Consider the following 12060-nt stretch of genomic DNA (forward strand, 5'->3'; position numbering starts at 1 on the left):
GAGGAATCCTGCTCCTGCCTTTGGTAACAGGCTGGTGTAAGGAGCTATTTACTTGATTTACACACACCCCCATCAGGTTATGCCTGCAGTGCTACTTCAGTTTTCAGCTTCATATTTTATGTGCAGGATCATCCTCAGGGCTACTGTGAACATACACTGAGTTCAAGCAAAAACACTACAAACACCACCAAGACCACCTTCCATGGTCCATTAATGACCTTGTAGGGGCACAGGAAAATGGCAGTCGGCACATTATGCATCTGTACAGCTGATTTTTTTTTTTTCCCTTGGCATTCTCCCTGAACTGCTCCTTTTTTCTAGAATGGTTTGTGTTAAAGCACTGGGCTGATGCTCTTTTGTTTACCAGTAACCAGCTACTGTTTAAAAACAAGGATCTCCATTGTCAGCACCAATGAATGACGTGTGCATCAGCCATGAAAACACTTTGGAATTCTGAAGAACTAAAAGACCTGAGAGTCGGAGGCTTGAGCAGGACTGAAATCAAACTGACACGACACAGATATCTGGCTGAGCTTAAAATAGACTTGGCAGAAGTTAGCCTGGACTAACAATCGATCCGTGGACACACTGACCACCCAGAATGTGTTTAAGCACTCCCTATCCCTTCACCAAAACAAACAGCTCTCCCACTTCCCATCAGGAATCTTTGGAAATGCAGGATGAAAGAGAAAACTGTAAACTTTGTGCATACAGAACACGGGAAGGGAAGAAAGGAATAGGAAGGAAAAGAGCACATCTAAGAAAAATCAGGTAATGCCATTCTAAGAGACTCCTCTTGGGCAAGACCGTAACAAAGGCAGCAGCACCATCCCTTCAGAAAATCAGCATGGGAAAACATGCACAGATCCCAGGAACAAGAACCTAGGGGAGAGAAGTAAAGGGAAGAATGGATCTCCCTCTGAAAACATCCATGGGCAACAACTAAACTTAGCCCAGAGTTGTTATTTTCCTTGCTGTGGAAGGGGGGTGGCTGTTATCTTTTCCTAAATGAGCCTATAGCTGGTAGCTGCATGAAAACTATTTTGAGATATATAAACATATTTTTCTCTGGGGCTTAATTACCACAAAGAATGCCAACCGATCTGACAAGTCAATTTTTCTCTCCAACAAAAAAAAAAAAAAAAAAAAAAAAAAGAAAAAAAAAAAAAAAAAAAAAAAGAAAAACCTGAAAAATCTTATTGTCTAGCAATGCAGAGCTTAAAAAACAGCCCAAACATCTAAGGGATAAATATTAGGTATTTTCAATACAAAGCAATAAGCAATTGTTATCATTTCTCATAACCAAGTTCCTAAAACATAGAGGTTCCGGACTGAAATCTAAGTAAATGTGCATCTGGTTTGCAATTTTTTAAATGGCTGTACATTTCAAACCCCAAAAAAAGCAGGCTGCAGATAGCTGTTTATTACAAATGACTTCCACCTCCTCCACAGCCCTCAAAGGCAAACTATAAAGCTGTGTGCAAAGCCAGACAATCTGGGCACCCAGCCATAAACCATCACTGCTGCAGCACAGATAACTGTTCTCCCTCTCAGCCATCCTTGGCTGCAAACCCACGGGGAAGAGCTCCAGAAACCAGACCTCAGGACCGTCAGGGCTTCTAATATTTTATGAACTTGAATTACAACTACGTTTGAGACCTCAGTGCTGAAAAATTACAGCGCTGATTCACACACAGGGTTGAGACCAAAACTCACTTGGATTTGCCTGGTACCCTGAACCTCGAGATGCAAGAACAGCCACTTATTTCACAGCTGCCTTCAGTGACAGAAGCCTTTTTATTGGGAGGAAGAGAGACATGCTACTCTCTTCAAAAAGAAGACAAAAGAATCAGATGCATATTTTAGAGCAGTGCTGCATTTTCCACCATCTTTGACACGACCTCAAAGAGCACAGTGCCTGCTCTGTGCCAGAACAGGCAGTTTGTTTATGATCAAATCCAGACATCTGTATCTCAGGCGGGAGATTTTAAAACATATTAGTGACAAGGTAGGAAGAAACACAAATGAAGTATCAGAAAACACAGTTGTAACTGTATTGGGGAATCCACAGTGAAGTTAACCATGATTAAGTAATGATAAAATAAGCCTAAGTACTCCTACATGTACAACTTAGCCATGCTTTCAGTTGACAATTTTCCTAACTAGCACAGATTCCTAAAGGGAGATCAAATAATACTTTGATTCCTCTGCTTTCATACATTAAGAATAACCATCTTTCATTTTACCAACAGCATTTGCCAGTGAAGACACGGCACAGAGCACATAGATCATTTAGTAATGCAATTTACTGTCACTTCTAGATCATCTCCCCATTCAATAAAGCATACTTCTCTTCTAAACACTATTTGCCCTGGCTGATATCTTCATAATACAGCTGAAAACCTCAAGCCATTATCACTGGAAGGCATCAGCTGATCCTAAATTGGCTAGACTGCAGCGTCACAGACATTTAAGAGGTTTCCTTATCATTCATCTTTAATACTGAGGGATCGACACACTCCTACCTGCAGCTTCTAGGCCAAGGGGAAACCTTCTAATGGTATTACCATTATCTTGTAATCTGAATTTTAAACAATTAAAACAATAGCACTTTTGTGTTGCAGGTCTCTACTGTTACCAAAGATGATAGATTTTTTATCAGTTGTCATGTTCAAAGTCTTACATAAAACACTGATTTTTTTTTTTTAAAGCATTAATATGCACTCTGCACTGAAGCTGCTGAACCTTTAAAGAGAAGCAGCACTGTAACAAGGCACTTAAATTTAAGCCATCAAGAGAGACCATTTGGTTTACTCAGGAAAGGTTTGGTCATTTTATTTTAAATCTGCAGTTCTTTTAGTCAATACGATCCGGCAATTCTTTCCAAATGAAAGCCTCTTTTTACTGAAGCAGGGGATAGCTCCACCCCTGACCTCCTCCTTCAGCTTGTTTTGGAAAGGGGCCAGATGACAGCATTTGGAAAAGCGCATGTTTATCTCGGCGAGGCCAGCTGCTAAGTTAACATATTACCCGTTCCCACATCCCCCGCTCTTGGTTAAATCTTCACAGCTAAAACTGAAAGTAAACGCTGCCATTGGGCTTTTAATAAATGTAACACGAAAGAGAAAAGGAGTCTCCATGGCATGGAGCATCTGAAGGGGCTGCAGAGGTTTAGGTCATTTTGAGTGAACAGCAGGCAGTAACTCTGTCAATAAAATTCCTGGCCTTCCTGAATGAAGTGAATGAAAACTAAAAAATAAGCGGTTTTATTTCTAGATTAATTTCAAGCAATGCTTTCTATAAGACTGCCACTCAGCAACAGTTTGCTTGACTACACAAGGAGATTATAAACCCCTGCTTAACAAAACCTTTCACTTTATCTCGTTTTATTGTTAGTCCATACTTGGCAAGGTATGGAACATGGGAGCTTTGAGAACTTCAACAAAGAATCGTCAGATAAAAGTAGTCTTATGCCGAATTATGTTTTTCTCATTTTAAGGAAATTCCATTTCATTATTTTCAAAGTCTTAAAAACCTCTTTCAAGCAAAAAGTACACAATTACCTTGATTCCCTCAAACATCAGTGAAAGATCTCAATTTATAAAAAGCAGAGTGTGTTATTTTGTTAGAAAAAACAAATCCTGGAAAAGAAACCAGAAATTAAGGCGGAGGTGGGGTTTTCACTGATCCCAGCAAGGTCCAGCAGGCTTTGCAATGGGCAAACCCATCCACTCAGAGGTGATCAGAGACAGATTTTGGAGGAAGCCAAGATGCCACGGCTCTGAGGGTGAACCTCCAAGTCCCCACATGGTTTTTAGCCCGAGGGCAGTGTCCCAGAGCAAACTCCACTCTGCTGTGGCCAGCGGGGAAATGGCACAGCCCAAGGCTGCCCACAAGGACATTCCCAGGCACTGGGACTGGCACCCTGCACCGCTGACAGCTCCAAAATAATCCATGTGCTGCAAAGCTGATGTACAGCACACACAAACCACCCGTGTGTAATACAACAGCTCCTAGTCTGATGGATAGCAGGCTTAAATCTGTCAACATGGGAATCCACACATAGAACAGAAAAATTATTATATCTTAAAAATATCCTGCTGCAATCCAGAGGAGCTCACAATAAAAAGGTCTGTCTTGTTTCTTTCATTGCTATGAACAAAACCTTTATACAAAAGTACAGAATATTGCCTAAAATCAGCCCCTACTAATGCCCATCTCTCTCGCCCTGGAGCAAGTCCTGGCTGCAGCAGTTTCCCCGTGGCAGCACCTGTTCTCCGGGGGCTGGACTGCAATGAACCTTCCTCATCTCAGGAAGCCAGGCAGATCACTTCCACTCAGAAATGATCCCTTCCCCTTTGAAGATAAGGACAAAGCCACACAAGGTATTACTACACTACTGCTGCTACGTTAAGCACTCATTTTCCCTAAAAGAAGTTGAAAATAATCTGATTTACTACAGTTTTTGTGTTTGGTTTTTTTTTTTCCACAGGCTGAGTCCCGGGCTCGGAAGCAGCCAGGTCAGGTTATCCACCAGGAATCTCAGCCAAATAGCACCACAGTACTCCCCAGAGCAGACCGAGCTTCCAGAGGCTGGAGCAGGTTCCTCACTGGGGTATCCAGGGCTGACACCGATGCTTTCCCCTTCTGGAAAGAATTCCAGAAGCCACAACAGGGATGCCAGCGCATCCGGGGGCTGTTGCTCAGCACACACCATTTTGAGCTCACAAATAACACACAGGAGCAGCCAGCCAGACATCCCAGGGATTCCTGAGCCCCAGGAACCGCGGCTGCGGGAAGGAAACTCCGTGATGTGCTGAGCACAGGTTGCACCCACTGCAAGTCACCTCCTTTCTCCCTGGAAAACACCAGGGGAAGCAGTGAGAACCTGCGTGTACCTTCCCACTAGCTTCTCGAAATTACTATTTCTAAAAAAATGTAAGATCCAAGAGAAAACCCCATTTAAATTCTCAGTCGTCGGGGAATCAAAAACAAAAAAAAAAAAACCCAAAAACGCACGCACCGCAGGGAAGGAGGGCAGGATCTGGAAGCCATGCCCGGCTCTCCCAGCGCATCCAGCAGCAGTGCAGATGTTCTCCTGCTCCTCCGCTCTGGCATTGTCCTCAGGTCCACAGCACCACCGACACCCACCTGATTTAAAGCTCTGCACCACCGGCCAGCCCACTAACAGCGGGATTTATTGGAATTTTAATTACCTTAACCGGCCTAATGTCCACAGCAAATTTCTGTACATAAATTAGCATAATTCGCCAGATACATACATATGCAAACGAGAGGGAAAAATATGCAACAGACACGGGTATGACGTCCCAAAGATTATTTCTAAATTTAAACTGGCTGTTAGAATATTGAATAAATCTCTTCTCGCAGATAAACTCCAGTTTTAGCAGAAAATAAACTAGTCACAAAGACCTGCAGTATTATTTTTAATGGGAATAGAGGGGGGGAAGACCCAATTGAGTTCAATAAATCCCATAATTGAACCTTCAACTAATTACATATTAAGAAGATTAACCTTTGACACAAACTTGTGATACAAACAAAGAAGCCTCGAACAATTAATAAACTTCCAGTGTTTCAAGATTTCTCAGGTTAGCAACTGAGCCCTCCCCATTTTCCTCCCCTTCTGCGTCGCAGTTAAAGGAATAAATTCTGTTTAATATTCGCTCTCCCCCTGGACATTCCAGGTTTAGACGAAGATCTGTGAATACTCTGGAGAAAATTACTGCGGATCCTCACAATCTCATTACGCAGAGGGGAAAAGAGGAAAAATAACCCAAAGCTAGATATTTGAACTTTTAAGAGAAAGCAGCCATGAAGGACAAAGCTGGAGCTCATGTGGTCGCCCACAGGGCAGCATGCTGGCCATGCCCACAATTTTCCAGCCCCGGGATCATTTCTAAGCCGCTCTGCGATAATTTTCACACGTGTAAGTTCTAAAGCAACAGCACACGGTCATGCCTTGCAGCAGGAGCTGCCTTCATGTCATGTCAGAATGGCACAACACGCTCACAAACAGCACTTTCTGCTCGCTGTGCGGGGAGAAACAGCGAATCCGGACAGAGAAAAAGCACTGAATTAATTCTACCATTAAAAAAAAAAAAAAATCCGGAGGTTGCTCGCATCGTGTAAAAATAAAAGGGATTTTGAAATGTTTTGGGGTGTTTCTCGCTTCGGTGACTGACAAGCAGTTTAAAAATAATAATAATCTAGTTTAGACTTGAGAAAAAGGAGGAATGTACCGGCTTTTGCAGGTCTCTTCCCCTGCTAACTTCTCCCGTGCCCGGATTAAGAGAGGCTCTTACCCCTTCTTACCTTTTAGTCTTTTCTTTATGGGGCTCTTTGGCAGCTTTCGATTCAGTCTTGCTGTAAGGAAACAAGTGAGTATTTTGTCTACCGTGTAGGGGTCTTTCTGACGTGTTCCTTTCTTATTTTTAATGCTTTTTTTTTTTTTAGATTTTTTGTAAGTGTACCCGTAATTTCACGAATATGAATACGAAAAAAATCTCACACGGCCAAAAAAATTAAGTTTTTTTGTTTTGTTGTCGTCGTTTGTTTACCCCCCTCAGGGAAAAAAAAAGTCTGCCACACAGGAGATGAAAAAAAACCCAACAGATCAACAGGAAAACACTATCCAAGTAGGAAAGCAAAGAGCTTCAGTGTTATCCAGCCCAGAGGAGAAGTGCAGCAAAAGCAGGTCCAATTCCAAAACAAGCCTTTGATTTCCAGTGAAGCAAAATAAAAATAAAAAAAAAAAAAAAAAAAAAACCAAAAAATAACCAAGACCAAGAAACCAAGACAAAATACACGTTCAAGTCCCCAGCTAAATTTCTGCACGAGTGTGTCTTAAATACAAGTTTGCTTTCATGTGTTGCAGCAAAACCCACGCAAAGCCAGGATTTGGAGTTGATCGGGATGAGTTCTCGTGTGTGTGTCTTGATGGGTTCTCAGTCCACATGGAGGAGCATCTGAGGGTTTTTCAAAAAGTGCAAATCAAAAAAGAGAAACTGGGATCCAGAAAAGAGTTTTAAGATGGATCCCCCCTTCAAAATAAAAGGAGGAGGGGGGTGGAAGAAAAAAAAAAAAACAACTGAAACACCACGGCGGAGGCACGGGGGGATGCGGAGTCTCACATGGGGCTGCGGGCAGGAGGAGGATCCCGCCGGGAGCTCCGGGGGGGCGGAGGATCCAGCGGAGTCTCTGCCAGGGGAGGAGGGTCCGCGGCTCCGCAGGGACCCCGCGGGCGATCCGGGGCGGGAGGAGGATCCAGCAGCCGCTCCCGCAGGAAGGAGTGAGCGCGGGGAGGGGATCCGGGGAGGAGGATCCAGCAAAGTCTTTCACGGAGGGAGGAGGGAGCGGGGAAACCCGACAGTCTGTGTGCCTGGCTCGCAGCGGGATCCGCGGGCAGGCGGGAGCGGGGCGATCCCGCGGTTCTCTCCGTGTCCTCGGCAGGGATCCGGCAGGGACCCGCGTGGGCGGCAGGGAGCGAGGCAGCCGAGGCGGCGGCGTGTCCCCGGGGAGCCGCAGCAGCGCCTCGGGCAGGGTCGGTCGGTCCGCTGGGGTGCTGAGGGGGAGGGGGGGGAACGCAGCGCCGCTGGCCGTCTCTCCCGCTCGCTCTCGCCTCGTCCGCTCGCAGGGCAGGCGGTGCCGGGCTCAGTGCTGCCGGGCTGGTTCCCCGCTCCTCCGCGCCGCCGCCGCCGCTGCCGCCGGTGCCGCCCTGGGGAGCAGAGGAGCCGCTGCCGCCGCTGCCGCCGCCGCGGCCATTTTGTCGCTGACTGACAGAGCCCCGCCAGGCAGCGCGAGACCGCGGGGCGGCTCCGCGCGCGCCCCCTCCCGCGCTGGCCGCCAACAGGAAGTGCCGCGCTCCCCCTCCCCCCCCCGCCCGCCGCCGCCGACCCGGCCCCTCCGACCACGTGACGCGGCCGGGGAGAGGGAGGAGGGGGGGAGCCCCCGCCGGTATGCAAATGAGCGCGGCGGCCGCAGCCAAACGGCGGCGAGGCCGCGAGCGCGCGCCGCGGGCCACGCCCTCCTCCCCCCCCCCCCCCCCCCCCCCCCCCGCTGCCTCCCCCGCCGAGGCGCGCGCCCTTCCGCCACCGCCGCGCGCCGAGCCCGCGCCACGCGGGGGGAAGGGGGACAGGGCTGCCCCCCCCCACCACCTCCACAGCCCGGAGGGGTACAGGGGGCTCAGCCCCACACCCCCACCCGGGCAAGTGGGTGTCGGTGCTTACACACACACACACACACACACACACACACAAAAAACCCGCCGTGCCAACGGCGAACGGCAGTTCACCCCTCCCTCGCACACCCCACCTCACGCCGTGGGTGGGGGGAGAGAGGGCGAGAGAAAAGTGTCCCCCCCCAAGGGGGTGTAGAGGGGCTGTGTCCCCCCGGAAGGGGTGCACGCACACACATAGCCGTGCCTATGGGCGTCGGAGCATTCACCCCCTCCGTCGCACACCCCCCTTGGATGGGGGGAGAAACATGTGTCCCCCAAAAGAGGTGTGGAGGGGCTGTGTCCCCATATATCCGTGCCAACGGGCGTCGGAGCATTCACCCCTTCCTTCGCACATCCCCTCGCAGAGCTTGGGGGACAGCAGAGCTGTGCCCCCCTCCAAAAGGCACAGAGGGGCTTCACCGCCACTCCCTGCAAATGGGAGTCGGTGCATTCACACACAGAGCGGCAAACGGCGTTAGGTGTGTTCACCCCTTACAACCCCTGGGAACGGGGGTGCAGGAGAGCTGAACCCTCAAATGGATATAAAGGGGTGCCGAGGAGGGGCTTCCCCCCCCACCCCCTGCAAATGGGGGTTGGTGCCTTCACCCCTCCTCACACACCCCCGCGGGCTGGGGCTCTGCGGGGGCTGGTCCAGGGGTGGAAAGGGGGGGTCACACACGTCCCTGCTGCACCCCGAGGTGCCGAGAGCCCCCCTCTTTGTGACAGGTGTGAGCACACACTGCAGGGACACACCTGGGTGACACTCTGGGGTATCCACGGACACGGCCCGGGCCTCCAGGACACCTCCCTGCACAGCCCTGCTGGGCTCAGGGCCATCCGAGGGGATCCCCGTCCTACCCGGGTGCCTCCAAAAATAATCGCGGTCTTTGAAACGCACCCGTGGCTGAGCAAGCCCGGGGAGCTGTGCACGCAGGGGAGGGGACATGGAAATGTCACATTTCAGAGTGGCAGCGGTTGACTTGTCCCCCACAATAACCACATTAACTGTTTCCGTCAGGAGAAAGGGATCTGGTCTCAAAATACCACGGGAAGAGTGGAATGCAAAAAAAAATGAGTCATTTTTTTCGCTAAAAATTGTTGTGTCTGGGTCTTTCGGCAGATCTCCTGTTCTCTCTCCTCTCCAGTTTCCTCTCCCCCTTCTGCAGCGAACGTTTTGGGAACTGCAAGGAAATCCAGAGCCTGAATCTTTATTTGCTCGAGCTGTTCCACTGAAATCTGAAATGTGGATGGAGCAGGGGTTACAAAGCAGGGCTGTTTCTGCTGCCTGGCACCCGCAGGGGGGATTTGGGGGCAAAGAAGCACGATCCCGGCATGATTCCCGTTGGCATTTGTGATGCCAGCCCCAAAGCCACTCTGTGCCAGCCCCTGGGCAAACGAGACCGGGAGCCCGGAGCCCCTTGACCACTGGAGGGAGCCCATATTGTGCCAGAATGCAACAGAAACACTATGGGGAAGACAAAAAACCCACTAAAATATGAAATATCAGATCATTGTAGTCAGAACAAAGTGTCTTCTCCAGGTCAGACCGTGATCTATAGCAATGCAAAATGTTATAAAAATCAGATTTAAATGTCCCATTGTACTTCATCAGCACAAAGAAGAGAAAGAATTATTAAGAACAAGCCTCTTTTTCCCCCCCCCTCTTATTTTGAATGTCAGTCTGGCACCTTTCACCGGGAATGAATTCATACGCCAGGATGGTGACAGACCTGGCTTGGAGGGAAAATGCCCTTGTGTCATCCCAAGGGCCAGCTGAGCTCCCCCTCACTCTCCTTACTTAAATGTAGGTCAGCACCTATAGACTCCTTCCCAACCCACCCCCCAAGCTGCAGCAGCTCACCACTGCTGCTTTCCAAGGAGATTTCTTTCCTTTTGGAAAGGAGATTTCTTCTGTTCTGCCTCTCTCACTCCAGAGAGGCAGAACAGAAGAAGCCACGTGCCGTGCTTATGGCACAACATGCACCTACAGGAGGCTGCCCTGCACCAAAAACTCTGCTTGGCAATTGTGCCCAGGAATGCCCCTGGTCCCCTAAATTCCGTGTTGTGAACGTTGGAATATTTGTAATTCAAAACACACTTTTAACACACAAATATTTCTGGCTTCGCAGAGTGATGCCAAGTTGCTGGAGACTCTGAAATGTCAAAATGGAATAAAACTGAAAGTGATTTGTGTACTAATCTGTTTTCTTGGCCCTGGAGAAATTACTATCAAAAGCATGATATAACCACAACCCCATAGACACAGAGAGCCCATTGTGTTTGACACCCCTGTTCTAAAATACTGTCCTTAATGGATAAAAACACATTCTAGTAAACTTTTCCTGTCTTACCTGAGCTTTTTTACCATTGAATACAGGCCTTTATCCAATGTAATTTGATTTTTTTCCCCCCCTATTTTGGTCTCCCACTGGGGTTTTGCCCTCCCACTCCCCTGCTTGGTCTCCTTGGGAGTTTAAACAGATCCAGGTGGGTTTGCCCCCCAGCACCTGAGGCTCTGTAGCAGCTGGTGGCTGCTGTCACCACACATGGCACATCTGTCACCTAACTGCCCTGAGCTGACAGGACCCTGGCAGGGCACAGGTTTCTCCCTGAGCTGTGTTTTTCCAGAGCTGCTCCAGATCCATCACTGCAGGCAGCCCCTGCTGCCTTTGAAGGCTCTCCTTGCCCCCAGTGCCCAGGTAGTGGCTTTTGTCAAACCTGAGTACGAGCAGATGTGAGCTGGGGTGAAGGGGAGACAAAGGGACAGGTGATCCAGGGGTTCAGTGCTCACAGAGCACCAGGAGTTCCTCTGCTCCCTTGTAAACCTCCTTGCCCATTCTGCCTGTGTGTCAAGGAAAGGGCTGTGACCAGAGTGTCCCCAGGGTGTGCTGGCTGGGTGGCTTTGAGCACACAGAGCCAGGCACTCACACAGATACAGCGTTTTCTCTGCTGAGAGTGACAAAGCCAAGCTAAGCAAAGGTCTTCACATGTTCAGGGCTGTGTTGGGGGCTCAACCACACCCAGGCAAAATATTCCTCCACTGTGGATTTTACATCTCTTGCTTAGTTTTGTATCATCCAGCCGAGCACAAAAGCATCGCCAAGCATTTCTTACACTTCTTACCCAGTAGTAAGGAGCACAAAAAAATTAAAGCCAAAGCCCAGCTCGAGCACTGGCCATGCTCCAGTGACACCAACAGCCCCATTCCTTCAAGAGAATCCATTCTCTGGTGGTGAACAGGATTTCCCAGAGCCCCCACAAAGCTCCAAGGCTCTCCCTTGTCTGAAATGATGCTCAAGGGCAGGATCACTCAGGAAAGCCAGGATCCAGGACACCACAGGCTCTTCCCAAGTTTTCCAAGGAAAATATGAATGTGCAAGCCATTTGTACAAAGTCCCCCTGAAGGATGCAAACACATCCCTCCCTGGTCACCCTACCACAAATGGTGTCTTTTAGAGTGAACACTTAAATAGAATCACACAATTGTTAAATTGGAAAAGGCCTCAAAGGTCTTTGATTCAACCATTAATGAACTGTACTGAACTTAAACATAATTTTTAATTGGAAAAACTCATTTCATAACTAATGTTTCTTTCCCCACGTTTTCCTCCCACTTGCTGGGACCATGCCCTGCTGTGACACCTCCACAATGGGGTGGTTGTACCCAGCTATGAAATGTCCTCTCATGGCACTGGCCCAAAGTGAAAAGGGCTCCTGAAAACCTGGTGCCCCATGTTCCTCCTGATGTCTGGCACAGACATTTAACCTTAGCAAACCCTCTGTGGTGAACATCATCACAGGAATCTGACAGTTCACCTTTT

General features: G+C 48.7%; 1 protein-coding gene across 11 annotated transcripts in view; it reads right to left on the reverse strand.

Moving 5' to 3' along the window:
* TNRC6C (trinucleotide repeat containing adaptor 6C) overlaps positions 1 to 7854 on the reverse strand; it is a 104455-nt gene extending 96601 nt beyond the window's left edge. For 10 of the 11 annotated variants that reach the window (XM_050981270.1, XM_050981261.1, XM_050981269.1 and 7 more), the window contains exon 1: positions 6337 to 7852. The gene's annotated coding sequence lies outside the window, so the exon portion shown is untranslated. Of the gene's footprint in view, positions 1 to 6336 lie in introns of all 11 variants that reach the window. The other variant, XM_050981266.1, reaches the window with a different exon arrangement.
* Between the last annotated feature and the right edge of the window lie 4206 nt (positions 7855 to 12060).

This window comes from Serinus canaria, chromosome 18 (assembly GCF_022539315.1).
Source record: "Serinus canaria isolate serCan28SL12 chromosome 18, serCan2020, whole genome shotgun sequence".
NCBI lineage: Eukaryota > Metazoa > Chordata > Aves > Passeriformes > Fringillidae > Serinus > Serinus canaria.